Raw genomic sequence first — 27,549 nt, 5'->3', positions numbered from 1 at the left:
CTTAAAGCTTCCATGTCAGACACCAAAGCAAACACTGGCAAGACCTAAGTAAACATTATTTTTTTAAATGGGAAAATCATTATAACTTAGCTCTTCCCTAGAAGCATTATTCCGCTACTAAGTTCACAAATAATAAAGAAAAAAACTCAAAAGAAAAATTAAGAGTCATATGTTATGGAAAATAATTTTTTGAGGTAGGTTTTAGAAAAAGGAAGTGTATCAGAAAGACACGTAAGAAATCTAAGCCCCACTCCAACTCCACAAAAATTTTTATACAGCAGGTTTACAAAGTCAAATAGTCAGAGATGACCCAGATGCAGAAGTGAGAGAAAGCAAAGGGAAATATGGAAAAACAATGATACCATCTTGAGACCAAGAAAATATAGTCAAAACAGAAATAAGATTTACATTTTCTAAAAAGCTGTAAAAACTAGAAACTTTTCTAAAAAGTGAAAATTCAGGTTAACCACCTAAAAATATTTAGAAGGCTACTGATAAAATTGCAACAGCACTTTATTTTACAAATTTTGATGCTTTGCTATTTTATGGCAACAACACATTGTTCATTATTAACTAAAAATGTATAAATCCATGTACACAAATTAATAATGTATTACCTAATAGTATATTACTCTTGCTTGTTGCTGTTGCTAAGTCGCATTAGTCGTGTCCGACTCTGTGTGACCCCATAGACGGCAGCCCACCAGGCTCCCCCATCCCTGGGATTATCCAGGCAAGAACACTGGAGTGGGTTGCCAATTCCTTCCCCAACGCATGAAAGTGAAAAGTGAAAGTGAAGTCGCTCAGTTGTGTCTGACTCTTAGCGACTCCATGGACTATAGCCTACCAGGCTCCTCCATCCATGGGATTCTCAATAAGTCATAAAATTTTTCGTACTTTGGTTTGTTACAGCTTGATTCACAGCATGTTAAAAATAAATCACTGCCCTAGTGTGATAATGTTATTATGGTTATTTAAGAAAATATTAGTATTTTTAAGAGGGGCCTACTGATAGATGCAGGTAACAATGTCTGGGATTTGCCCTAAAATATTTCAGAAAGAAGAGAAACAGATGTGGGAGAAAATATTGATAATTAACAAAATTTCAATTTGGGTAATGCGCATTCATTAAACCTTTAGTTTTGTGTACACTTGAACATCTTAATTAAATTATTTTTTATTTAATATCCAATACTTATCATTTTTTTAAATCAGAAGCCTATATATATATTTAACTACACTATACTTCTGTGGAAAGGGGACCCTTACTGTCAACTAAATCAACTGGTCAAATGTCCAATTTAAATCTGCAAACTTGGAATACACCTTTGAACTGCAGAGAAAAAAATAAGACTGGCAAGATTCTCAAGTCACAGAACATTCCTGAGACATCAAGTCCACAATGAAAATCAAAACCAATGATCTAGATAAATTGTTAAAAAAAAAAAAATCTGGGGAAAATTTTAGAGATAGGACACATTGAAAGATTGCTATTGTTGTAGTTTAGTCACTAAGTTGTACCTGAATCTTTGATCCCATGGACTGTAGCCCAGCAGGCTCCTCTGTCCATGGGATTTCCCAGCCAAGAATACTGGAGTGGGTTGCCATTTCCTTCTCCAGGGTATCTTCCCGACCCAAGGATTGAACCCACATTTTCTGCTTGGCAGAAATATAGTACTGAAAGATGCCAGTACTTAATTACAATCTCCAGTTCTCCTGTCCTCAGTATGGAGGTACATGAAACCATGCTTCACATGCCACAGAAGGAAACAGAAAAAAGAACCCCGTCATTTCAAAGGCATACTACCTAATCACAGCAGGCTGGAAAAAAACACATGAATTACAACCTTACAGATGACAATAATACCTGAAAACTTCAGAGTTACAGGCAATGTATAATTTCCCCAGAGATGATAAAGAAACATGAGTGGTCATCTGCAAAATCTTAATGGAAACATCTATTTAAAACACATTCTACCTCCTCTTCTGTGATGCATGCTACTTCACCAAGCCATCCACAGTGCAGGGCAATGTACATCATGAAGCAACTTCTCAATAAGAAGCTGATATGGATTTATGCAATATCTATGCAGTATATTTATATTCGTATTTCCAGCATTCTTCTCTTCTCAGAAAATCCTTGACAACCTACTTCCTGTTGGTTTTAAATGTAGCAGAGCAGTTTTTACCCTAACACCTGACATATAGGTACAATGCCAATCAATGAAAATAAAATTAAGTTATGTGTTTCATAACACATAACAGATATTCTAATCAAGGCATATTCATTCGCAGTAAGCAGTGACATTTTAAAGGAAATATTTTCTCTGTACTCTAAAAGTGACATATAGTATATTACAACTGCAAAGTGATGTGCAGAAATTAATAAATACTGAGCAGTGGTACCCATTCAGGAGATGAAGATTATGGACAAGTGAAAAACAAATGGATCACAGAAATGAGGAGAAGATCTTAGGTATCAATGTACAGTCAGTCATCTCTTAAAAAGAAAAGAAGAACAGTCAACACATCCTGAGGTCATGGAGCTACAGATGGAAAGATCTAGATGTGCAACCCGGTCATGGCTCTTCCTCCTTCCCTCTCGGCACTGGCTAATTACGAGCTTGTGTCTCTGGAGACCAGTTTTTCCCCATCATAATTTTATGACTTCAATAATCTCAAGGAAAATTTCTTAAAGCAAGCTCTTTAAAATTAAAACAAATGCCTGTAAACCCAGATGAAAGAGGGGAAGATAACAACTGGCTTGCTCTTACAAATCACTGCTCCATGGCCCTGGTCTCAGAGCCTCCTCACCCCATGCTGCTTTCCCAGAACATGAATGACCAACGCCTGCCATTCCCTTTACTCCTCCACCACGTCCACTGGGCAAAGCGGACGTCAAGCATTAACAACAACCTTGATTTCATGAAAATTATAAGTTGGAAGTGAGCAGCACAGACTCAGGCTTTTTAAAGCAATATATGTAACAAAGGAATAAGTAACAGGTTCAAGATCATTGTCAAGACTTTACACTGAAAAAGGCAGAACTACAGATACATACACTGGATAGGATGCTAAATTAAAGTGCAATCCACCATGTAGAGAACTCTGCATTCCAAAACAAATGAATGTGCCTTCGTTCAGTTGAGCCCAGTCTCCATTACCCATTTGGAAGACTTATGAGAGGTAATAGCTCTGTTGGAAATTTAATAAAGGCCTGGATAAAGTATGGGGAAGAAAAGGATTAAAAAGTAATCTAAAGTGATATAGAAAATAGCATTGTTTTCTCGACTGAAATTCTGCTTAAAAACCATAGTATATAAAAGGGTATTGAGTAGGCAAATGTCCTATTTGATAGGATCAAGTAGCTAGCTGCCTTCATTTATTACCTTTATACACAATTAGAATGAAAAAACTCGGATAAAAAATTTCAACAGAAACTGGACTGTTGCTTTAAAAAAAAGTCCATACTGAAAAGAAGCAAAAGAAACTTTAAAATGGTGGTGGGGGTGGGTGGGGGGGAGCTGCTTTTAGAGAAACATCCTACCATAAGAAAATAACCCCAATATGACTGAACAGTAGAAAACCCTGGAAAGTCAAGAGACGTGAGGTGAAAGTGAACTGTACACTAGGTGTGCAATGCGATACAACCACAGGGAGGCTGCCGCTATTTAAAGCACCGTCCAAGGAGCAGGTGACAGAGCTGCGAGAGGAAGCTTTCTTGCCATGCTAGTGAGCTTGCTAGCTTGAGACCAACAGAAATGGTTAGCGCATAGGAAGAAATGGGTTGTTGGGTACAATGAAGAAACATGGGAATGCTAAGTAAGTGATATGGAAGCTAGCTTAATAATAATTTAAACAGAGGTTTGACATTTAAATATATACAAACAGTAAATAGAAGAAAGGCTGTATTGCTATGAGTCATTGCTAGGAAATTTTAAAAAATCAAGGTTCTCACAAGGATTACTTACTGAATAATCAAACAATGTGGAAAAAAATCAAGTTATTTAGCAAAACAAGAAAAAATAAACCCAGACATACACAACAGTGGGTGTATATATAGTAAGAAAACCTGGCACTGAAAAGGTGACAAATCTATTAGGTTTCCCTCTCCTGTGTTTACACCATGGGGACAGGGAGGATTGACAGGCTCAGGTGCCACTAAGTGAGACAGTGTTCCGGGCCCAAAATCACAGGGCAGAGCGCAGTTCTGAGAACACCTTATAGTACGACCAAATGATCTCTGGCGGTGAAGCACTGAGTTTTAGGCTTTTAAAAAATTGTCTTTTAAAATGTGACTGGGGCATAAAGCAGCATCCCCATTCCTCTCTCTAATCCCACTTGCCCAGATATTACTACTGTTTATACTAAGGCTTATATATACACACATTAACATCATCATGCACACCCAGACACACAGGTGTAAACTCTTCTGCAAACACCTTTCTTTGGGTTATACACAGAAAACGTCTTTATTAGTACATACAGACCTAAGCTCCCTTAAAAAAATGCCTGTGAAATATCTCTGTACTATAAATTAAATAAATAAGCATCCATTAGTGAACAGTAGGTCGTTGCTGGTATTTTGCTATTGCAATGTTACAATGAACATCTCAGTACATGAATCTTGCTGTACTTTTGACAGTGCCTAAATGTCCTTCAAAAAAGGTTGTGTACAATCACTTTATAACACTGTCAATATGAGCCAACCTGTTTTCCTGATACTCTCACCAGAATTGGCACTCAAGCTTTTAAAGTGAAACAAAGTTAATCTTTAAAAACTACCCCAATTGCCATCTGCGCTTCAAACTGGCCAGTGCTCTTTCTCACCAACTCAAGTGTGGCCCTGGCTGGGTCACCCAGAAGAAAAGGATCCACTATGTTGGGCAAAAAAAACTGAAAACAAGGCAAGTTTAGTCTAACATGGCATCACTCAGTTAAATGACCGGAGTAGTATCTTACTTATTTCTCTAAATACTTAAATCATTTATACTTTTACTTATCCCCTCAAGTAGAATGTTAACTTCTTATTTCTTGGGTGCTTCTGATATTTTAAATAGCTCTCCTTAGACCGAACTACTTTTGCTGTTACAGCATACAAAGTAATGAATTCTCACAAAAGAATTACAGAACTGAATCCCTCAACAACAGATAGTCAACATTTAAAGAACTATGTTAGTCTCCAAATTACTAAATGACACAGTTTACCCGACTACAGAAAACAAAAGAAAGATCTTGTAATAATGGGCATATAAATATTACTCACTGCTAAGCCAAGTATCAATAGCCTCAGATATGCAGGTGACACCACCCTTATGGCAGAAAGTGAAGAAGAACTAAAAAGCCTCTTGATGAAAGTGAAAGAGGAGAGTGAAAAAGTTGGCTTAAAGCTCAACATTCAGAAAACGAAGATATGGCATCTGATCCCATCACTTCATGGCACATAGATGGGGAAACAGTGGAAACAGTGGCTGACTTTATTTTTTGGGGCTCCAAAATCACTACAGATGGTGACTGCAGCCATGAAATTAAAAGAAGCTTAGTCTTTGGAAGGAAAGTTATGACCAACCTAGGTAGCATATTAAAAAGCAGAGACATTACTTTGCCAACCAAGGTCCATCTAGTCAAGGCTATGGTTTTTCCAGTAGTCATGTATGGATGTGAGAGTTGGACTATAAAGAATGCTGATAGCCGAAGAATTGATGCTTTTGAACTGTGGTGTTGGAGAAGACTCTTGAGAGTCCCTTGGACTGCAAGGAGATCCAACCAGTCCATCCTAAAGGAGATGAGTCCTGGGTTCATTGGAAGGACTGATGTTGAAGCTGAAACTCCAATACTTTGGCCACCTGATGCGAAGAGCTGACTCATCTGAAAAGACCCTGATGCTGGGAAAGATTGAGGGCAGGAGGAGAAGGGGACGACAGAGGATGAGATGGTTGGATGGCATCACCTACTCAACAGACATGGGTTTGGGTGAACTCCAGGAGTTGGTTAATGACAGGGATGCATGGTGTGCTGAGGTTCATGGGGCCACAAAGAGTCGGACACGACTGAGGGACTGAACTGAACTGAAGTCACAAAGTACTATAAGATTTTTTCAGGATTTTTTTTTTCCAAAGAAATAATCACCACCCTAAAAAAACTAAGCAAACAAAGAAATAAATGTATCTATCATTATTTGTCCTTCAACTGCAACAGACTGTCTCCTGATGCTTAAACCCATCAAGATGAGTATCTGAGTATCTGCATTTGAATGTTTTCCCTCAAAAACTTACCTTCCCCACTCTTCAGGCTTGATCAGGTGGCATGTGTTCCCCAAGTATACGCTGGCTAGACAGCCAAGGAAGGTGACTCACGAATCCCAGCTGACAGAAAGGAAGCCGCCCAGGGACCAATACCTGACTACTCTGCTGAGTGTAATGAAGAATTTTTCTATTAAAACCACTACAATCACTTTAACAGCAAAAGACAATATCCAGCATCGGCATTATTCAGACAGTAAAATCCAGGGCTGCATAGGCAGGGGCTGGAGACTGACAGGGTGGCAGAAAATTCGTACCAATCCCTGCCACTCAGTTTCACCACATCACTGGGTTGCAGAGTTCCGGTTCCCCAAAGGAACAGGGCTCTTTTCCAGGAATAGAGATCTCACAATAATACTGTCTGGAGTTCTAGTGGTTAGAGAGGGGGTTCATTAGTGTGAATCTCAAGATGCCACACGGGTCTTGGGCAGGCCACTTAACCTCCCCGTGCCTTCGTTTCCCTCAATGCACAAAGGAGGCAACAGTAAATATTGTAGGATTAAGGTTAAGGCTCAGTATTTGCTATTATCATGAATACTTCCAAGACAGTAACCTCAGATTTAACAAGGTACATCCATTCATCTAATCTACCTTAGTTACTAACCAACAAAGCTGAAATTACAGCTCTTCAATCTTGAGAAGAGTTAAGCACATAATGACTTTTTACCTTTAATATGCCTAGGTCCTTAATCATATTGATGTTAGCAACTGCTAATGAGGGGATAATTAACCTATAATTTGTTCCAAAGATAGCATTCAGCCCAATTTCTATGCTGGTGCAGCCCCTCCCCAATTTAAGAAATTGCTACTTCCCCTTTAGTCACAAATATTAACAGCTAGCCCTTTCAACACTTACAATGCCCTGAGCACCATTCTAAGCCTTTTGTACTTACAACCCTCACAACAGCCCAGGGAGACGAGTTGTTATTACAAAGACAGGCTAAGTAACCCTCTCAGGCTCCTGCAACCAGCAAGTTGTAGAGCTGGGGCTGAAACCCAGGCAGCCTAATTCAAGTCAGTGCTCTTAGCCACTCAGCATATAGACCAGAGCTTTTGGAGAAGGGTGGAGTATGCTCAGTCTTGTCTTGATTTAGGAAGATTAACTCCACTGAGGCTGCAGAGCTGTCTGGGAGCCAGTGATGGGAAGGCCAGCTGGGATCTGATCAGCAAGAACAGGGAGGAGCTTGACTGGGAGCAGAAGGACAGAAAGGAAGCCACGTTTCAAAGAGATTTCTAAGAGCTGAATGAACTTTATGACAAATTATGTGAGGGGAGAGAGGACTTGGTGCTGAAATAGTAGGTGGACCAGCAGAAAATAATGATGGTCAGTAAGACTAAGAGAAAAATTCTCAATGATACAGAAGGCTAAACTGGCTGTATTATAGGTTCCTAGGGAGATAAATTTAGGCATAAAAAGGCACTTCCTATGAGTGTCTGGCCAACTGTAAGCTATGTTTCACACATTAAGACTGAAATTCTCAGTTCTCTTCCAATCATTATTTGTGAAAACTATCTTTCCAGAAAAGAATACACAAAAAGAACATCTAGAATCACAAGTTCTAACAAATAATGCTGAATCCAGTTGCAAACAAATCTTAACCTGTGTGAATCACCATATCAACAGCTGTCTTATTTTACTCATCCAAACCCGTAATATAACTGACACATTCATGCCCTACTCTGCCTCCCTTTCAAGCTATGCTGGTCCTTCATTTCCCTGCAATACCAGTTCTGGCCCTTCTCAGCGCCTCTGCAATGGCTACTTCTGGCTAGCCTTAACCTCCCTGTTTCTACAGATACTTTGCTTCTTCTTATCCTTTATGTTGTGTCTTAAATGCCACTGACTCACTGATCTTTCTCATCACTTGGAGTGTATACCCCAACAGACCCCCAACTATTCTTTACTTCAGCCTAAGGTCTGTTTCCTTCTAGGTCTTACTATAGTACTATTTTGTCTAATCTCATTCTCCCTAACCTCCAGAAAATTTAAGTTCCAAGATGGCAGGGAACCTAATATCTGACTTATTCTTTGTCTGGAGTATGGTGGGTGCTCAACAAACACTGGTTAAAGTAAATAAAGTGAGCGCCAGGCACCATGGCTACAAAGTGGGATCTGCTCTCAGACAGCTCAAGTTCTTGTGGGGAAATAGGCAACCAACTACCAAGTAGTGAAATAAGTGAATGTTACGGTAAGGGTTACCCAGAAGTGCTACAGAGGAGCACAGAGGATGCTCTAGATTCAGGAGGGTGGGGAACGGAGAAGGTGTTTTCAGGAGGTAATGATGCTAGCTAAACCCAAGGGGAGATGAGCCTTTTGCTCTTGGCAGCTACAATGAAGTTTTCTCTAAACATAAGAAATAAGAAGGCCCTCAAAGTTCCACTCAAGATCAACTCATAATGGCTAATAAGAGAGAGGCACAAGCCATCTAAAACAGAAAGCCTGGTTTGCTGCGTAACAAGATTCAAGCAGAGCCAGAAAGAAACTTATATATGTAAAGAATATATATATATTTTTACATATATTATGTACTTATATACTATATATATATATTATATTATGTACTTATATACTTTACATATATATATGTACTTATATATGTAAAGAAACGAGGTATTCAGCGACTTCTTCCTGGGGGTCCAGTGGCTAAAACTCCCCATTCCCAATGCAGGGGGCCCAGTTCAACCACCGGTCTAGGAACTAGATCTCACATGCTACAACTAAGACCCAGCAAGGCCAAATAAATAAGTAAATATTTTTTTAAAAAAGAAAGAAAGAAACAAGGTATTCAGCAACAAGGGTCTGCCCTGCAAGCACTGAAGAACAATGGAAAAGAGAAAGGCTGGTAGGGGCCACTGAAGTAAGTGGGCAGGAGAGGAGGACCTTTTGCTCACGGATGAGTTTTCTGGTCACAAAGGATCTCCCTGTTTGTTACAAGACGGACGGTAGCATCATTTGATCATGACAAGCCATTAAATACTTGATTCATCGCATCGCTTTTGTTCTGATTCCTTCTCGGATAACATTCTAATTATGGTATAGGCTTCTAGCTATGTCTAGGAGAGAATACACTGAAAATTATATACTAGCTTTCCAATTTCAGACTCACGAGTTTGGTTAGTTTGAGGCCAGGGAAATGGATCTGCTCTTAGTTCACCCCCCAATTAAAGACTCTCCCAACAAAGCATGAGGTTAGCCTATCTTCAAACAGAGTTAAGGAAAAGGATTTAAGGAAAATGTTTGAGGTGGATCTGACTGATTGGGAAGGTGAGGGAAAAGGGACATGCTAAGGATGAGTCCAAGGTTTTAGCTTCAGTTATCTGGGGATGGTTGATACCATTCAGCAAGAAAGCAACAGCATGAGAGTGGGCAGAAGACTTATAGACGATGTACCATTTAGGACGTGTTGAATCTGTAGTCTCTGAAGGGTAGGTAACTGGAGATGTCCATAGGCATTTGGCTATCCGAGACTGGAACGCGAGAGACACGGAATTTTTTAAATTTGGAGACATTTGTATTTGAGCAATCATAGATGAAAGCACCCAAGAAAGGCATGCCAACTACCAAAAGATGAGGAACCTGAATACATCCATTATTTAAAGGATGGAAGAAAAGAAATCTGCAAGGTAGGCTGTGAAACAGAGAAAGGCACCTATAATTGTCCTAAATATTTGTTAGGTTATCTTCAATGTCAGATTTCAACAAGCACATCTGCGATTTTTTTTTTTAAACAGATAAAGTAAAACAAATTGCTTATAGTAAAGTCACTAAAAAAGACACAAAAGTTCTTTCAGAATACCATAATATGGCTTCCTGGAACAGGAAGGAAATCAATGAGATACACCCTACTGACTTCTTACTAGGACTTGAAAAAGTGAAATAAGGCTGGTTGAAAGGAACAAAGGCTTTTCTTTTGGGACCTACTTTAAATGTTTAAGTCTTGCCAAGAGTTCAAAGTCCATGATGCTAACCACCTTTGGATGAATGTGTGAGGCAGAGATAAAAGCGCCAATGTGCATCTTAATGACTAACACTGGTTTTGAGAAACTTGACTGTCCATTTATACATTTTTTTTTCACTCTGTGACAAATCAAACTTTCATCCCCTAAGAGATCTATAATACAGCACAGTACTATTCACCCCAACAGTGTCACTGAGCTGGTGACTGATTTTGAAGAGCCACTGAAAAGTTTACTGTCAACAAGAACAATTTATTGTCTTTTTTTTTTTTTTTTTAAAAGCAAAGCCATGTGCTGAAAATTGAGCTATACAACATTTTCTACCCTATTGCAGTTAACAAGTTTACTAGACAAGACCAAATTACTCCATAAAAAACCTGAGATTTCAATATAGATCGCAAAGTTAAAAGGCCGAACAGCAGTACACTCAGTCAGATGACGGCATAATTACTCAAGACCTGATTGTATAAGAAGAAAATGGGGTCTAAGCCAGATTTACAGAAAGGCAAGACAGTCAAGAAAAAAGGCAAAGTGAAGTTACAGCACTGCTACGAGCACAGTACAGATATAAGCAACGGGACGGATGCAGGAACCGTGCCAGGAATCAGCTGAACAGGTTTTGTTTGGTTCTGGTTTTTTTGAATAAGAGATTCCTGTAGTTGAGCCGTAATAAACAAGGCCAGAGAAGCCAACAAGTGGCAAGACAGCTGAGCATAAGGCCATGTCCTTTATCCTATGGACAGTATATGGCCAGTGGTGGTTTTATGCACAGATGGGTGGTGGATGCAAAGCAAGATTTTTGGAAAAACCAATCTGGCAATTGCGTGGAGAAGAGGTAGACGGTAACAAGACTGCGGTGTGTTATACATTACGGCAACCCACTCCAGTACTCTTGCCTGAAAAATTCCATGGACTGAGGAGCCTGGTAGGCTACAGTCCACAGCGTCGCAAAGAGTCGGACGTGACTGAGCGAATTCACTAGCTCACTAGCTATACATTTGTCAAAACTCACCAAATCTACACTTGAAATTGCCAAATTTTATTGTATGTATTAATACATTATACATCCCCGATGCTAATTTTTGGAAAGCAAAGGACAATCGCCAAGTCAGGAATGAGACAAGCATTAAAAGTACAGGCTGTAAAACCAAACGTTTAGTGACTGAGGTGAATTCAACAGTGTGCTGAAGCCTGCTGATCACATGCATCTCTTCTCAAGTTCAGTGACCTCCCATCTGTAGTCTAAAATCAGGCATGATGGAGTATTTATACCTCAAAAATCAGTAACTGCTACAAATAAGGGCTTTATCCCCCCATGGGTGGTTGTTCAGCATTCACCAGCACACCACTGTGTCAATTCTACACAAGGTCTCCTATGAATATGGCACTAAATGAAGAGTCCCTTGACACTTTTGTCTAATTCAAAATAATGACATTGTTCTGAAGCACCATTTCTTAATCTTACCATCGACAGATGGTTACCAAAAAAGTATTAAGATTTTAAAAGCCTAACATTTATTTAGTTTCAAGAACTAAAGCATGCCTATGAGTAAGACAGAAACCTTTGTCTGCATCTCTCAATCAAGGTTTTATAGCTATTATGTGGTTGCCCTGGGACTAACACCAATTGATGATGATAATACACAAAAAATTCCAGCATTCACTCCAATATAGTAGAGGCTAATTGCATGGGCCTATTATTGGAATATGCTTTCCAAGTTCAAACTAGTTGCATTTCAATAGAGTTCAGAGGGTTTTCTGGGGAAACCCTACTGTGAAAAGATGAACTTTGTCTTAACAACTTTAGTTTCAAAAACTATTCACTTATAGATGCCTATTTCACATCTCTGAAGCAAAATGGCTCATTTGTTATGTAGATTACTAAGCAGTCACTTAGGAATAAAGAGATTTTTTCTTTAGAGGCTCCAGCTAACTATCTGCATAGGCTTACATTCAAAACGAGCAAAGTGTACTCTAAATATGACAGCAAATAATTGTTTGAACCTTTCTGATTTAACTGCAGAAAGTACAAACATGCACCTCCTTCCTATTTTCCAACCCACCTTCCAGGGGCCAACCTGGAGTTCCTCCCAAGAAAGGCTGCCTTTCTATAGAGCCCCTAGTGAATGTGCAAGTGAAAGTCGCTCAGTCATGTCCGACTCTTTGCGACCCCATGGACTATACAGTTCATGGAATTCTCCAGGCCGGAATACTGGAGTGGGTAGCCTGTGCCTTCTCCAGGGGACCTTCCCAACCCAGGAATCACACCCAGGTCTCCTGCGTTGCAGGCGGATTCTTTACCAGCTGAGCCACAAGGGAAGCCCAAGAATACTGGAGCGGGTAGCCTATCCCTTCTCCAGGGGATCTTCCTGACCCAGGAATTGAACTGGGGTCTCGTGCATTGCAGGCAGATTCTTTACCAACCGAGCTATGAGGGAAGCCCCATAGAGCCCCTAGGTCACCTGCAAAGCTAAGCAATCAGGGTCCACAAAGAGCTGGGGTACAACAAAGGGCAAAGGTTGATGTTCGCCAAGCAGGCAAGCCCTTAGTGAACAGACAAGTTTTGTTTCAAAAGTTCTTTAGTTCATTACTTAAAACTCAGAATGTTAATTTCTCACAAATAAAAGCCAATTAAACTCATCTTTATTTTCTTGGGCTCCAAAATCATTGCAGATGGTGACTGCAGCCATGAAATTGAAAAGATGCTTGCTCCTTGAAAGAAAAGCTATGACCCATCTAGACAGCATATTAAAAAGCAGCGACATTACTTTGCCAACAAAGGTCTGTTTAGTCAAAGCTATGGTTTTTCTAGCAGTCATATACAGATGTGAGAGCTGGACTATAAAGAAAGCTGAGCACTGAAGAATTGATGCTTTTTTTGTTTTTATCTTTATTTTTTTAATTTATTTTTTACTTTACAATATTGTATTGGTTTTGCCATACATTGACTTGAATCCGCCATGGATGTACATGTGTTCCCCATCCTGAACTCCACTCCCACCTCCCTCCCCATCCCATCCCTCTGGGTCATCCCAGTGCACCAGCCCCAAGCACCTATATCATGCATCAAACCTGGACTGGCAATTCTTTTCACATATGATATTTTACATGTTTCAATGCCATTCTCCCATATCATCCCACCCTCGCCCTCTCCCACAGAGTCCAAAAGACTGTTCACTACATCTGTGTCTCTTTTGCTGTCTCGCACACAAGGTTATCGTTACCTTCTTTCTAAATTCCATATATATGCATTAGTATATTGTATTGGTGTTCTTCTTTCTGGATTACTTCACTCTGTATAATAGGCTCCAGTTTCATCCACCTCATTAGAACTGATTCAAATGTGTTCTTTTTAATGGCTGAGTAATATTCCGTTGTGTGTATGTACCACAGCTTTCTTATCCATTCATCTGGTGATGGACATCTAGGTTGCTTCCATGTCCTGGCTATTATAAACAGTGCTATGATGAACACTGGGGTACACGTGTCTCTTTCAATTCTGGTTTCCTCAGTTTGTATGCCCAGCAATGGGATTGCTGGGTCATATGGCAGTTCTATTTCCAGTTTTTTAAGGAATCTCCACACTGTTCTCCATAGTGGCTTACTAGTTTGCATTCCCACCAACAGTGTAAGAGGGTTCCCTTTTCTCCACACAAGAATTGATGCTTTTGAACTGTGGTGTTAGAGAAGACTCTTGAGAGTCTCATGGACTGCAAGGAGATCCAACCAGTCCATCTTAAAGGAAACCAGTCCTGAATATTCATTGAAAGGAACTGATGCTGAAGCTGAAACTCTAATACTCTGGCCACCTGATGCAAAGAACTGACTCACTGGAAAAGACCCTGATGCTGGGAAAGATTGAAGGTGGGAGGAGAAGGAGACAACAGAGGATGAGATGGATGGATGGCATCACTGATTTGATGGACATGAGTGAGTAAGCTCCAGGAGACGATGACGGACAGGGAAGCCTGGCATGCTGCAGTCCATGGGGTCACAAAGAGTCAGACAAAACTGAGCGACTGAACTGAACTGAAACTCTGAAGTATACTATTTTACTTTGAATTGTTAATCCTCATCTATACCAACATTTCTATTGGAAAGTACACACACATCCATACTAAGATGCTAACATCATTATTTGAACCTCACTGTATCTAGAGCCCCTCTGTCAGAAAAAGAGAAGTAGGATATAGAACCATCATCATGAAGAACTCTGAAATGGAAGGAGCAGGGAGAAAACATCAGGTGGGAGAAATAACAATTACCAGGATATTAACATCCCCTGCCCCTACTGATAACTGAGTGGGGACAGTGGGGGCTAGGGATTCATCAGACGTGTGCACACACTCCTTGAAGCTCCACTGCTCTAGGGAGTGAGCTGCCAGGCCATGAAGAGTACACAAGGGGATGGTTCTAAGCCCCAGGCCTGTTCACTGAGCATTCTTTGTACCACAGACCCTAGCCGAAACTTTCCTTTTGACACTTTCCTTAGGCTTTTAATTCCCTTGGAAGAGTAGAAATAAGAACTCCCCAAAAAGGAAAGAAAAACGTACATGTGTCCCTACCTCTTTATTAATGAACATTTACCATTCTTCAAAATGTCCAAGCCCAGGTGTACCAGCTACAGTTCTAGCAGCGGGGGACAAAGGTATAAAAGATTCAGGATCTGTTCTCCAAGGAGCAGCTTAAAGAGATGGGAGTTGGATATACAAGCACAAACTGATTATAAACTGAAGGGAACACAAAGGATGCTATTAAAATAATGCAGAAGGCAGGAAAGCATCTAAGGCAAATACAGAGATGCGGCGTTTGAAGAAGAACCAAGACTTGAGGAGTGGAAATTGACAGCAAAGGACTTCTTAGTAAAGATATAAGAATTCATAGACTGGATCATTTTTGAGAGAATATTAAGGAAAAAAATCCTGGGGGGGGGGAAGATTAGTCATTACAATAAAAATTCAAAGAAAAAAAAAAGAATAAACCAAAGTTAGCCAAAAGAAGAGAAAGGAACTACATAGATAAGTTAGGAACTGTCCTCTCCAAAGGCTGGTGTACTGCAAAGCGGGTGCAGCACTGCATCTCAGACTCTCACAGCAGGAAGGCAATACCTCTCTACTGAAATGACCTTTACACCAAGGGCAGGCTTTAAACCACAGGGACTGAAGAACAACCGAAGGTTTTTAAGCAGAAAGTGGTATGATCAGACGTAATACTAAAAACAGGATCACTCTAGCAGCAAAATGAAAGGCAGACTGGAAGGAGACAGAGGCTAGACACAGGGAGCCCTGAAGTGAGGTGATTCGCAATAGTCCAGGGAGATGACGTGAGGCTGAATAAAGCAGTGGTGGTACGGATGGGGAGAAGCGGGGGAGTAAAGATTTCAAGGGGGGCAGAATAAACAGGACGAGGGAGGAGTTAAGGGAACATTCCGGTTTCCCACTTGGAAACAGATGACTGACCACACATAAAAAGACTACAGTCTGACTTTGAAGCATACAGTACTAAAATCAGTATCAGAAATGTTAAGGGGCTTGTTGGGATATTTATTCTTGGAGAGAAGTTGGAAGGCAGGCAGCTATACTAATCTAGAGTTTGGGAAACAATTCAGCTGAAGGTGTGTGTGTGCACGCGCATGGATTTCCCATTTAGGGTATTTTCCCAACCCAGGGACTGAACCCGTGTCTCCTGCACTGGTATATTCTTTACTGCTGAGCCACCAGAGAAGCCCAATGCGTTATATATATGAATCATTTTATGGAAGGGAAAGTTATGTGAAAAGAAGAATGAGGATCAAGCCCATGGGAAAACCAACATTTAAAAAATCTACATCAACCTACAAAGAGAGATGTAGGACCAAGACAGGGCTTTAAAATGAGACTGAACCAAGCATTTTTGTTTAGTCCAGGTGTCCACAAACCATGAACCATCATCTGTTACTACAAATATAATTTGACTCTACCATGCCAAGCCTAGCCACTTATAAATAGCTGATGGCGGCTTCTGTGCTGCAACAGCAGAGTTGAGCAGAGTTGCAAAAAAAGACTGTATGGTTGACAAAGCCTAAAATATTTACTATTTGGTTCTTTACAGAATATTTCTATTTGGCCTATCCCTGTTTTAGTTAACAGCCCTTCGGCAAGAGTCCATCCCTACTTCGTACCTCAGTTTCTCCATTTGAAAAAAGTACATTATGTTTTTAAATGCAGCAAAAACTTAAAAGGCTCATAAAAGTTGTTAATATCAAAGCCTTTCATCAACCAATGTATTTCCAGTTAAAATCAAGGTTTTAAAGTATATAAAAATTTACAACACATAATTTAAGAATGCAGTATTTAAATTACAAAGCAATTTACTGATTCCCATGACTACAAAATAAACGGAATCCCAAACTGTACCTTAAATCCAATTCAGGTTACAGCACAGTCTACTCCAGAAAGTATTCACCGCTACAAAAGCCTTTGGTAACAGAAGAGACGGTAACAGAAGCAGAATAAAACAGCATCATCTCCATCACCACTGCCATCATTTCCAGAACACCGTTCATGTTCAGACGTTACGCTGAGCACTCAATGCCTGTTCGTCTCTCATTCCAGCACTACAGCGATGGTACCCATCCATCTTCCAGATGAGGAAACTCAGCCTGAGGAAGGGTAAAAGCCTCATCTCAGTCTCCTAGTGGAGAGTAGGTGGAACCGGTCACTAGTGCGGCCAGTCAGAACCAGGTCTGACCTCAGAGGCTCTGGACTTATCCTAAAACCCATTCTTTTTAGTCTGTTACCCACACCAAGGGAGATAAAATCTGTAAAGGGACAAACGGAACCTGGAAACAACCAGGAACACATACCTATCTGCTTCTCTTACTCTCTTGAAACTCAAAGATCTTAGAACCCAGGTTGGTATCACAGGCATAAAAAGGTGAAATGTATCGATTGCCCTAAGGGGCTATGGCCTTGGAAAGACAACCAGGTACAACACTTGTTGCCAGAAGACAACGTACTCTGAGTTCCAAACTACCATCTCACAAATGAACTTTTTAATCAACTCTCTGTGTAAACTGAGGGCAGCCAACACAAGAAATAAAAAGATCTCAGTAAATCAGATATAATAATAATAATAATAATAATCAGATATTATAATGTACTCTAAGAAGTAATACAATACACTTAATGGAAAGAACATGGGTATTCCCTTTAAACTGACCCAGGTTTGAATTCTTGTTTCAACACCAGCCTCATGACAGTAAACTACTTATCTTTTCTGAGTAGACAACCTCCGGGAAATAAGACCATCCATCTCTCCACGTGGTCTGGGGTAATACCGGTACTACAGAATTGAGTGGCTCAGAGTCAGAGAGACTGGGTTTATCATCCAGCTCTGCAACTTAACTTGGCATAAGCTGTTTAGTCGCTAAGTCATGTCAGACTCTTTCGAGACCTCATGGACTACAGTCCACCAGGCTCCTCTGTTCGTGGGATTCTCCAGGCAAGAACACTGGAGTGGGTTGCCATTTCCTCTTCTCCAGGGGATCAAACCTGCATCTACTGCATTGCACGTAGATTCTTTACCACTGAGCCACCAGGGAAGCCTGCAGCCTAAACCTCAGGTCTCTCGGCAGTGACAGGAAAAATGACAGTAGGATTTCCTTCTGGGGTTATTTTGAGGACTATGATATCGAAAGCGCCACAGGCACAATGCCCGGCATGTAGTAAACACTCAAAAAAACCAAAACCCCACTTTTTATCACTTTAAGTTACCTAATGACAAGTCAGCTTCCAACCCTCCTAGAACAGATCTCTAAGGGAGGCAACATCTTTCCCTAAGGATATGACATTAACTTTTATAGCTTTAAAGGAGTCACAGAAAAAACACTGCCACCCCCCCTCCCCCAAGAACAACCACCAAAAAAAAACCAAACGATGGCTTGGCTCCATTTTGTTAAATGTGAGAAGTTTTCTTCATCTCTTGCCTCAAACCTTAAAATAAATATTAAATAATACTACTGGTGCTTTCAGGAGGGCAACGCCCTTAACCTTTAAACAGAACAAGACTCTTCCCCCACATATGGTTTTCAGAGCACCAGGAAGAAACACTGGAAAGGCATCTGTTAGAAGCAGAACTTTAACTCTTTGTAAAACAGTCTGCGTGCACCTGTGGCCAGAGCAGAAGCACAGGCTGAGTGGGCCACGACCCCTGCCCAGAACTCCCCTCGCCCTAACACGCAGTACCCTTTAAGCCCCACCCCATCTCAAAAGCCATAAAAATACTGAGTTCCACAGATTTTTCTTTCAATCATTAGCTCAAGATACAGAAACAGATCAAAGAAACTGCAAAGATAAACTATAATTTTAAAAAATTCCTTGTCCTTTACCAGTCTTGTAAGTCCATCCAGCTAAAATATATCTTTCACACCAAGTTCAATTATTAATGGCAAGACAGAAGAAATCCATAAAACATTCTGACTCTCAGAAGGCTTTCTCAGATGCACTTTACATTTTCAAATGGCTTATAGCGCTGCACCTGTTCATTTTCCTTCAAATGACTTCTGCTTTTTCTTTTTTTTAAGGACTCTCATTCTTTGAACATAAAGTTTCAATGGGCACTATAACTGGCTTAACATAGAAATCCTCTGCCATTAAATATATCCAATTCCAAATAGATCTAAGAAAAATGGGAAAACAGTCTTCAGATACAGCACTGGTTTTATCTAACACAGAAATCAACGAGCTCAGCCTTTACAGCTCTCAACAGATTTGGTTTATATTTCTCAGCCATTTTCTACAGAATATGCACAGTGATTAAGTCCGTGGCTTTCCTTTCACTCTTCCAAAACCATTTATCTGTGCTCAAGTTCTAACAGAATTTTTTAAAAAGAGAAATCCTCCCCAAAAATCAACTCCAAGACCAGAGCCATCATCTCCAGCACTAAGCAAATAGTCTAGTTCAGATTATTAACCTGATTTTTGTTTTGAAAGCTAAAGGGAAGTAGCTTTTCTGTTTTAGATTTCATTCCTGGGGAAATGGAAATAGATGCAAGATTTCAAGGTTATACAGTACACACAGAGAACATCCTGTCCACTTGCCTAACATACTCCCAGCATGCTTACAGTTAATGGCCAAACCATCTGCAAAAGTCTCCTTTGCTCAGTCTCACATGTTGCCCACAAATTCAAGATTACACTGTTTCATTTTGTTTATTTTAGAACAGTCACCTTGTATCCAACTGATCCAGCCTACTTCTGCTGCCAAGGTGTTAACATGTATTATACTTGCTAAAGGCAGAAAGTAAATAGGACAGGCCCAGCTCCCATCCTGAGGACAGACCCTCACACCCCTCTCTTCCCTCACTCAATGAACTGTGTGTATTTGTGTGCGCATGTGTGTGTGTTCACGCGTGTGTTACAGGCTGGGTGGGTGATAGGAGGATGAGGCTGAGAGAATCAACACTGTGGGGGGTTTTGAGACGAAAGACACAGGCAGGATAACTGGGCAACACAAACTTCTGTCTAGTTCTTTTAATCCCAAGTATGATTCCCTCAATTATAGCTCTCCCTGGATTAAGTCCTAAACTAATAAAAAGCATTTTTTAGAGATCTCATGGAGGGAAATGGGTATTTTTAGGGTATCAAGTAGCTAGGAAAAACAACAAAGACTTTGCACTGTAAAGTTTAGAAAAGTTATTTTAGGTATCTACTTGCATATGATTTTCCTAAATTAAAAATAACATCTATGCAATAGTCAGTGTTGACCCAGCATCTCAAAGAACATACCTCTACTTAAAACAAATGCCAAGTGTGACATTTATTATGAGTGCTAACTGTTCTGTGCTAGATGTTTAACATTTATTCTTTTAAGGCATGGAGAATTTCAAAACACATTTGGTATCTCCAACCTGGTCTCTAAAATTGTCCTATTTAAATTAGGTGCTGGCAGGCCTCAACTTTCACGCCTTAAAGCAAGACGAATGCTCCTATGAAATGCTACTATGAAAAAGAACTGGCAGCTGAGGGATGCCAAAAGCAGACAGGACCTCAGAAAGACCTCTCATATCATCTATACTACACACAGAGTTGACTGACAGAAAACACTCAAGCTTTCTTAAGGAAATTCTTTCAACTACACTCATATTTGCTATGAAGCAGTGAAAGAGATGAAGACTGAAAATATCACCATGAAAGATTGTCCAGAACCACAAATTCCTAAAGTTACCAATTCTATGCAAACCTATACCCATTTGACGATAGAAAGAAAATACCATGAAGACCGTTTGCTGTCCCACTTAAAACCAAGCAGCGTGGATGAGAGCAAATGCATCACATGCAAAGCTACAGATATTTCTGTTTTGGAAAGCAAATGACCAATTCCAGTTCAGAGGAAAAATATCACTTTCTATCATCCGTTTCAAAAGGCAGTAATAAATAAAGAGCCAAGCTAATGAGCCTGAAACCGAAATTAAAAACAAAAACTAGATTAACTTTTAAAATACAAAAAATTCATTTTTAGACTAAAAAAAAAAAAACACAATTCCTGTTTAATACCCTGCTTAAAACTTTCACTGACGACTGTGAATGCAGGCAGTGCTCAGCTCCTTCAGCCTGCCCACACGTCCACAGCTTCTCCTCTCCCTCGGCCGCCCAATTCTGGGACTCTCCACGATCATGAACACTCAGTCAATCCTTGGAATGATTGGTTTTACACCTCTGTGTCTTTGCCTAGCTCCCTCCTCTCCACCTGGAATGTCCTTCAACTTTTATGTGCTGTCTGAAAATGCCTGCTCATCTTTCAAGACCAAGGTCAGACTTCTTCAAGATCATGCCAACTGTTGTACTGCAACAACAGTACACTGTGGGCTGCATACTGCTCCTTCCTCTGCGCCTCTGCCAGTCATAGGCTGGCAAAGTTCACCCCTCTCTCCCAGAACAGAGAAGCCATGTCTTTTCTTTTGGTAGCATCTTTACTGCTTTGCAAAGGGTCTGACAGAAAAGGCACTCAAAATATTTGATTAGAAAACAGGCTGAGAAAACCCTGGGATACCATTTCACATCCAGTAGACTGGCAAATGTTAGAAAGCTAGACAAGTGCTGGTGTGGGTATGAATAAACAGGAAGTCTCACAGGCTGCTGAAATGTAAAGTTTGGTACAACCACTTTCAAGAACAATTTTTTCATGTCTATCAAAGCTGAAGATGTGCACCGTTAAGAGCAGCAATTCTGCTTCAAGTTATATACACTGAGCCATTATCTGTCAAATGTAGAGCCTGATTAGCATTTTTTGAGAGAGGTATCTCAAGGGTTTATGAGTAATCACTTTTTCAGGGTAAATATTATTACAAAAGGAAAGTTTCTGTTTTATATATATGTATACATATATACATTTTATTTATATACATGCTGCATCTCATTGTAAAGTACATTTCTTATTGTGTTCGATAAGCAAAAAAGCCTGATAAACAGTGACCTAGAGAAACATATGTGGTCAAAAAGATTTTCACAAATGTTCTTTACAGCACTATATATAGTGGTGAAAAACTGGAAATAACCTAAATGTACATTAACAAAATGAATAAGTAAAATATGGTAAATGCATGCAACTTTTACAAATGAGTTACCGGAGACCACCAAAAATGCCTGCCTCTCCCTGCCCACTGCAACAGCAGTAAAAGTACCAAAAATGAGAATGATGATTTGTAATAAATATTATAATGGAAAAAAAATGAGTTACAAATGAAGTAGATCTACTCCTGTCAACATCAAATCTCAAAAGTAGTAAATACTGATATCATTTAAACATGCAAGATAATGCTACATATTTATGGACATACACATATTAGAAAGTCTTTTAAAATGATTGGAAAGATAATTCAAGAAAGTTGCTACCTCTACTTCATGAAGAGAGAGAGGGAAGTGAAATCCAGGAGGATTCCAAGGGGGAGTGAAAGTAATCAGATCTTATTTCTTTTTTAAAAATAAATTTTCTGGGGAATTACCTGGCAGTCCAATGGTTAGGACTCTGTGCTTCCAATGCAAGGGCACAAGTTCAATCCCTGGTCAAGGAAACTAAGAACCCGCAAGTTATCAATCAACCTTCTGAAGCAGTAAGGCAAAATGTTAAGATCAGACAAAATTGGGTAACGGATTCTCTTTTACTATCATTCCCTTATTCCTCATATTTGTTGTGGTGCTCAAAAAATTTCATCATTTCAAAAACATTCTTAAATAAGCAAATAAATAGAATACATTAAAAGGAAAAAAAAAAAGGCAATCTTGTAAATGTCCTGGTTTACAGCTTCAAATCAATACACATTCCACATTTTTCCTTCAATTTGAATGCTTATAGATCAGACACTGCGATAAGCCTTAAGAATACAGTCTCACTTAACTGATTCAATGGCCTCTGTGCCAGTCACTATTATTTTTTATTAGGATGACTGCATCGCTGCCTCTGGTCTTTAATCTTGAGGGTCCAACTGTACTTACCATTCCACATTTTCTGAGGGCAGAAAAATGGATTAATCTATTTTTTAAAGATTTTAATATATCTAATAAAGGGTTCCTTCTGCTCAACTTTCAATTAATTCAAAGAATCTACTCCAAAATCATACACAACTGAAAATTTACTAAAATGTATCCTACCTTTGCAGCTTTTTGTAAAAAATAAATATATGTACAATGAATGAATGCTAATCTAGGCTCCATTTGGTTGCTTTGCTTTAAAAAATCAATTCAATGAATATAGGTACACGTCAAGTTCATTCTATGTAAATTGCTAAATGTTTAGAAGATAAGCAGCTGTAACAGCTAATTTAAATTCTAATTTAAATGCTGAATTTACAAATTATTAGAATGTGTGAAAAGTATTTTCTTTACTAGGATAGCATTGATTTTAAAGTACTCTTTTGGTACTTTGTCTTTTTAATACTGTTAAATTATTTAAAGAAAAAAGAAAATATGCTTTCTTACTCTGAAAATGAATAAACAGTCTCATCACTTGAATATTTCCTCCGTGGAAGTTACATGATTTAAGTGCAATTATTGTTAAAAGTATTTGATGTGATAATGGTTCTATGGTTATATAGGAAAAGTCCTGACTCTCTGAGGATGTATATTAAAAGTAATTAAGCTAAAATGCCATTATTTTTGCAACTTAGAAATGATTCAACCAAATATATATAATTACATGCTGCTCCCGCTGCTGCTAAGTCGCTTCAGTTGTGTCCAACTCTGTTTGGACCCCATAGACGACAGCCCACCAAGCTCCCCCGTCCTTGGGATTCTCCAGGCAAGAACAATGGAGTGGGTTGCCATTTCCTTCTCCAATAATTACATATTTATATATAAATATATTTTTATAAAATGTTATCTATCTATATTAAATATATAATTATATATTTATTAGTTATAAATATATAATTAAGCAAATATGGCAAAACACTTACTATTGAGTCTAGCAGGAAGATATACAGAATTTATTTATATTCTTCCCACCCTTGTTTATCTGAGATTTTTCATAGTAAACTACAATGAAAAATTTCTGGTCAATACCTGCTGTGCAAATTTAATACTGCCAACATCATGCAATTCTATCTGAATTACCCTTATCAATTAACAACCAGAATATAATGAAGTTTTACCTGCTTTTGTAGTTTTATTCATAAAAATGTATAGCTGAAAGAAAAAATATTTACAATGTAGCCAAATTCAAGGCATACCAATATATTTTAACCAGTAAGTATTACTGAGAACCTAGAATTGGTTCCTTAGTATTATTAGTCATAATTTAAGGCAGCGTGGACAAGCTTAGACTCTTTTTATGTGATTAGAAGTTATGTAGCAATTTAGAAAAATCATAAAACTGACAACCAATTTTCTCAATCACAACATTTCCAATAAGCCAAAATTTGGTAAAAGGATCTATAATTTAATACCTTGGTTTCATCTATCAGTGAAAATATCCATAAAAGCAGTTACAGATATCTGAGTTGATTTATATTAGATAGGACTGGTTCTAAAACACGGCTGCATTCTCAAATATTGTTCATAATGCCAAGGATCAGAGAACAAAGATGAAAGAAATTTACTGATTGAAATTACATTATTTCAAGAAATTCTAACACAGGCCTTCTCCCATCTACTATACCATACCGCTTCTCAAAACATACTCTACACAAAAAACAAAACTGAAACAAGACATGAGGTAACCACAAGCTTCTCTCTCCTAAAACATACAATGAACAGACACACTCACCCCCTGGACAAAATCAGAGTGTATTCTTAACTTGGCTGCTCCCCATTATCAATGAAGGACCATAACATCTTGCCTCAATTTCATCATCTACAATAATGATAACAGCTGCTTCATTCACAGAGTTGGTCAAAATTTGACCTAAACATGGTAAACAAAGCACTTGTATTCTCAGGTAAATAGGTGATGAGTTAACACTGAAGAGAGTCTGAATAATTATACCTTCATAATACTTCAACTAATTCCAAGGATCCATTTTTAGAAATGAAAGAGCATTTAACAGGCTTTTCCTACACAAACTTAACATTAATGCAGGTTTATAAATATGAAGCAACATTTTACTACCATATTTCAGAGTCAGAAATGAAGATGTCGGGGTTTCCTACTTTATACTTCTAAAAGCCCTAGTAAAAATTCATACCAAGAAAGTACTAAACTGCAAAAACTTACTTATTTTTGCTACCCCTATCTGCAAAAATAGTAAGATTCAAAATAAGATTTTAAATTTATGCTATAAAGCTATTTTCAACTCTCTAGTCCCTAGAAGGCAATGCCAGGTATACATATGGCTGTGAAGGTCTTTCACTTCCTTTACATATATATACATACATACATATATAATTAAGAGTTATATACAAAATGCCTTCAGATAAAATCAAAATATTCAAGTTGCAAAGACTCAAAATGTCTAAGCCAACTCCTTCTTTGATAGGTGAGGAAACAGATATACCCCAGAAGAACACGAAAGGTACACTTCACAGCAAGCAGCAGCATAGCCAAGGGCAAGCCTTTCAGGGAGTCCTCCTTCACACTAACGTGCTGCCTCTCCACCAACCTCCCGTGACCGAACTCCCAAATTAGGTCCTCTGAGTTACAGTTTGAAGATACCAGCTACATTATAAATGAAAAGTGCCAAGTGAACGCTCTTCCTTCTCCTTTAATGCCCAAGTAAATAATTTATCATACAATCCCAGTCCCCCAACAAAGCAGAACCTAGAAGACATGGAATAAGGGTTAAAAGATCAATTTTTGTGAGCCAAAACTCAAGGCATGGAAAACCAAGCCTAAAATGATAATGCTCTCAAATATGTATGAAAGAGAAAAAAAAAAAAAACAACTTAGCATTCACTGTGGCAAATACTGCTGGTTTCTCAGCCCAATACCTGTTCTCCCCTTCTTTCTTACTAATAAAATTCTGACTTTATTAAGGGTAGTCAAAAAGCAGTGTTTCCCAGCCTCCCTTGCAGCTAAGGTTGGTCAGTTGACATTTCGTGCCTGGGATATAAGAAGTGCAATTTGTAGGAAAGGATGCTCAGAAAATCTCCTTAGAAGTCGAGGGAAGGGGAAGGGCTGTCTTAGCTAGTTCATATCCCTTTCACCTTACTCACTCCTTTCTTCTTCCTCTTGCATGAAACATTAATGTGATGATAGGAAAGACCTCTTAAGGAAGTGAGCCACACACAAAGACGGTTGGGGAAAAAAAACAGAAGAAAGCTGGGTCCTTGCCAACATCAATCCTGTCCTTATCTGCCAACCTGCTAACTCTATGTTACAGATATATTATTTTAGATCTTTTACTAGCGTGCGACATCACTTTAATTGTGTCTGACTCTGTGCAACCCTAGGGAATGTAGCCTGTCAGGCTCCTCTGTTCATGGGATTCTCCAGGCAAGAATACTGGAGTGGGTTACCATGCGCTTCTCCAGGGAATCTTCCAGACCCAGGGATCGAACCTGCATCTCTTATGTCTCCTGCACTGGCAGGTGGGTTCTTTACCACTAGCACCACCTTGCTGCTACTGCTGCTAAGTCCCTTCAGTCGTGTCCAACTCTGTGTGACCCCATAGATGGCAGCCCACCAGGCTCCCCCGTCCCTGGGATTCTCCAGGCAAGAATACTGGAGTGGGTTGCCATTTCCTTCTCCAATGCATGAAAGTGAAAAGTGAAAGTGAAGTCGCTCAGTCGTGTCCAACTTTTAGCGACCCCATGGACTGTAGCCCACCAGGCTCCTCCATCCATGGGATTTTCCAGGCAAGAGTACTGGAAAGCGCCACCTTAGCCAACTACAATTTCTGAGTTAACTAAGCAAATACATAGTAACGCATTTATAAACATTATTTCAAATAATCCTTCACGCAATTCTATAATGTGGTATTTTATTCATTTTTTGGATAAGGAAACCAAATGCAGATGCAAATCCAAGTATGTCACTGAAACCACAGTCATCCCACTGTAATTTTTCAAAAGTAGTACATATCTAGAAAAGTATATGCATTTCAAAACATTACCTTAATCATTCTCATGTAACATGCCATAAAATCCATGCATTCCCTTCTACTAACACCATTAAAATCCTGCCAATTCACGATCAGATTTCAACAACCTATGTGTGTAAATTCTTTTTACCAAGAGTCCTTCTTTGGTTGACTAAAGATGAGAGATCATACCTCTAGCAAATATCAGGTGTACACTACTGGTTCCATAGTGTCCATTAGATGATAAAAGGTAAAAAAAAAAAAAAAGAAAAAGCTCAGCCTATTCACCTTATAGCAACCATATAATCCTGATCACACACACTGCACTCTAATATATACATATTTACAGTGACAAATGTACAGCCTCTGATCCTTTCATCAATCTAAGCCACCAACCACCTGCCGTCCCCACAGGCGCCTTTTTGCTTATTTACCTCCGGTCTCTATGACATTCAGCTTCCTCCTTCTCTAACAGACTTAACTCCTCACTTTTCCAGGCTCTCTCTTTTTAAACTTATTTTTAAGGATACCTATTTCTACAATATCTTTATATCTTCATATTAGGGTCCTATTCATTATTTATAGACACAGAATTAAACAGAGGCACTGGAGAAGGAAATGGCAACCTACTCCAGTATTCCTGCCTGAGAAAGCCCTTGGACAGAAGAGTCTGGCAGGCTGCAGTCCATGGGGTCTCAGAGTCAGACACAACTTAGCAACGAAACCACCACAAACAGAGGCACAAGGTTAATAATAGAACCTAGTAATTTATCTTTTACTAGAATTATTTAACAGAAC

At 39.2% G+C, this 27,549-nt stretch overlaps 1 protein-coding gene across 2 annotated transcripts in view; it reads right to left on the bottom strand.

Moving 5' to 3' along the window:
- UBE2H (ubiquitin conjugating enzyme E2 H) overlaps positions 1-27,549 on the bottom strand; it is a 101,948-nt gene that overhangs the window by 53,097 nt on the left and 21,302 nt on the right. The window contains exon 1 of one of the 2 annotated variants that reach the window (XM_070369232.1): positions 16,655-16,870. The exons of the other annotated variant lie outside the window; for it this stretch is intronic. The gene's annotated coding sequence lies outside the window, so the exon portion shown is untranslated. Of the gene's footprint in view, positions 1-16,654; positions 16,871-27,549 lie in introns of those variants that run through there. 2 annotated transcript variants of the gene reach the window in all.

Source organism: Bos mutus, chromosome 4, assembly GCF_027580195.1.
Source record: "Bos mutus isolate GX-2022 chromosome 4, NWIPB_WYAK_1.1, whole genome shotgun sequence".
Lineage (NCBI taxonomy): Eukaryota > Metazoa > Chordata > Mammalia > Artiodactyla > Bovidae > Bos > Bos mutus.
This window is presented reverse-complemented; position numbering and strand designations above follow the sequence as displayed.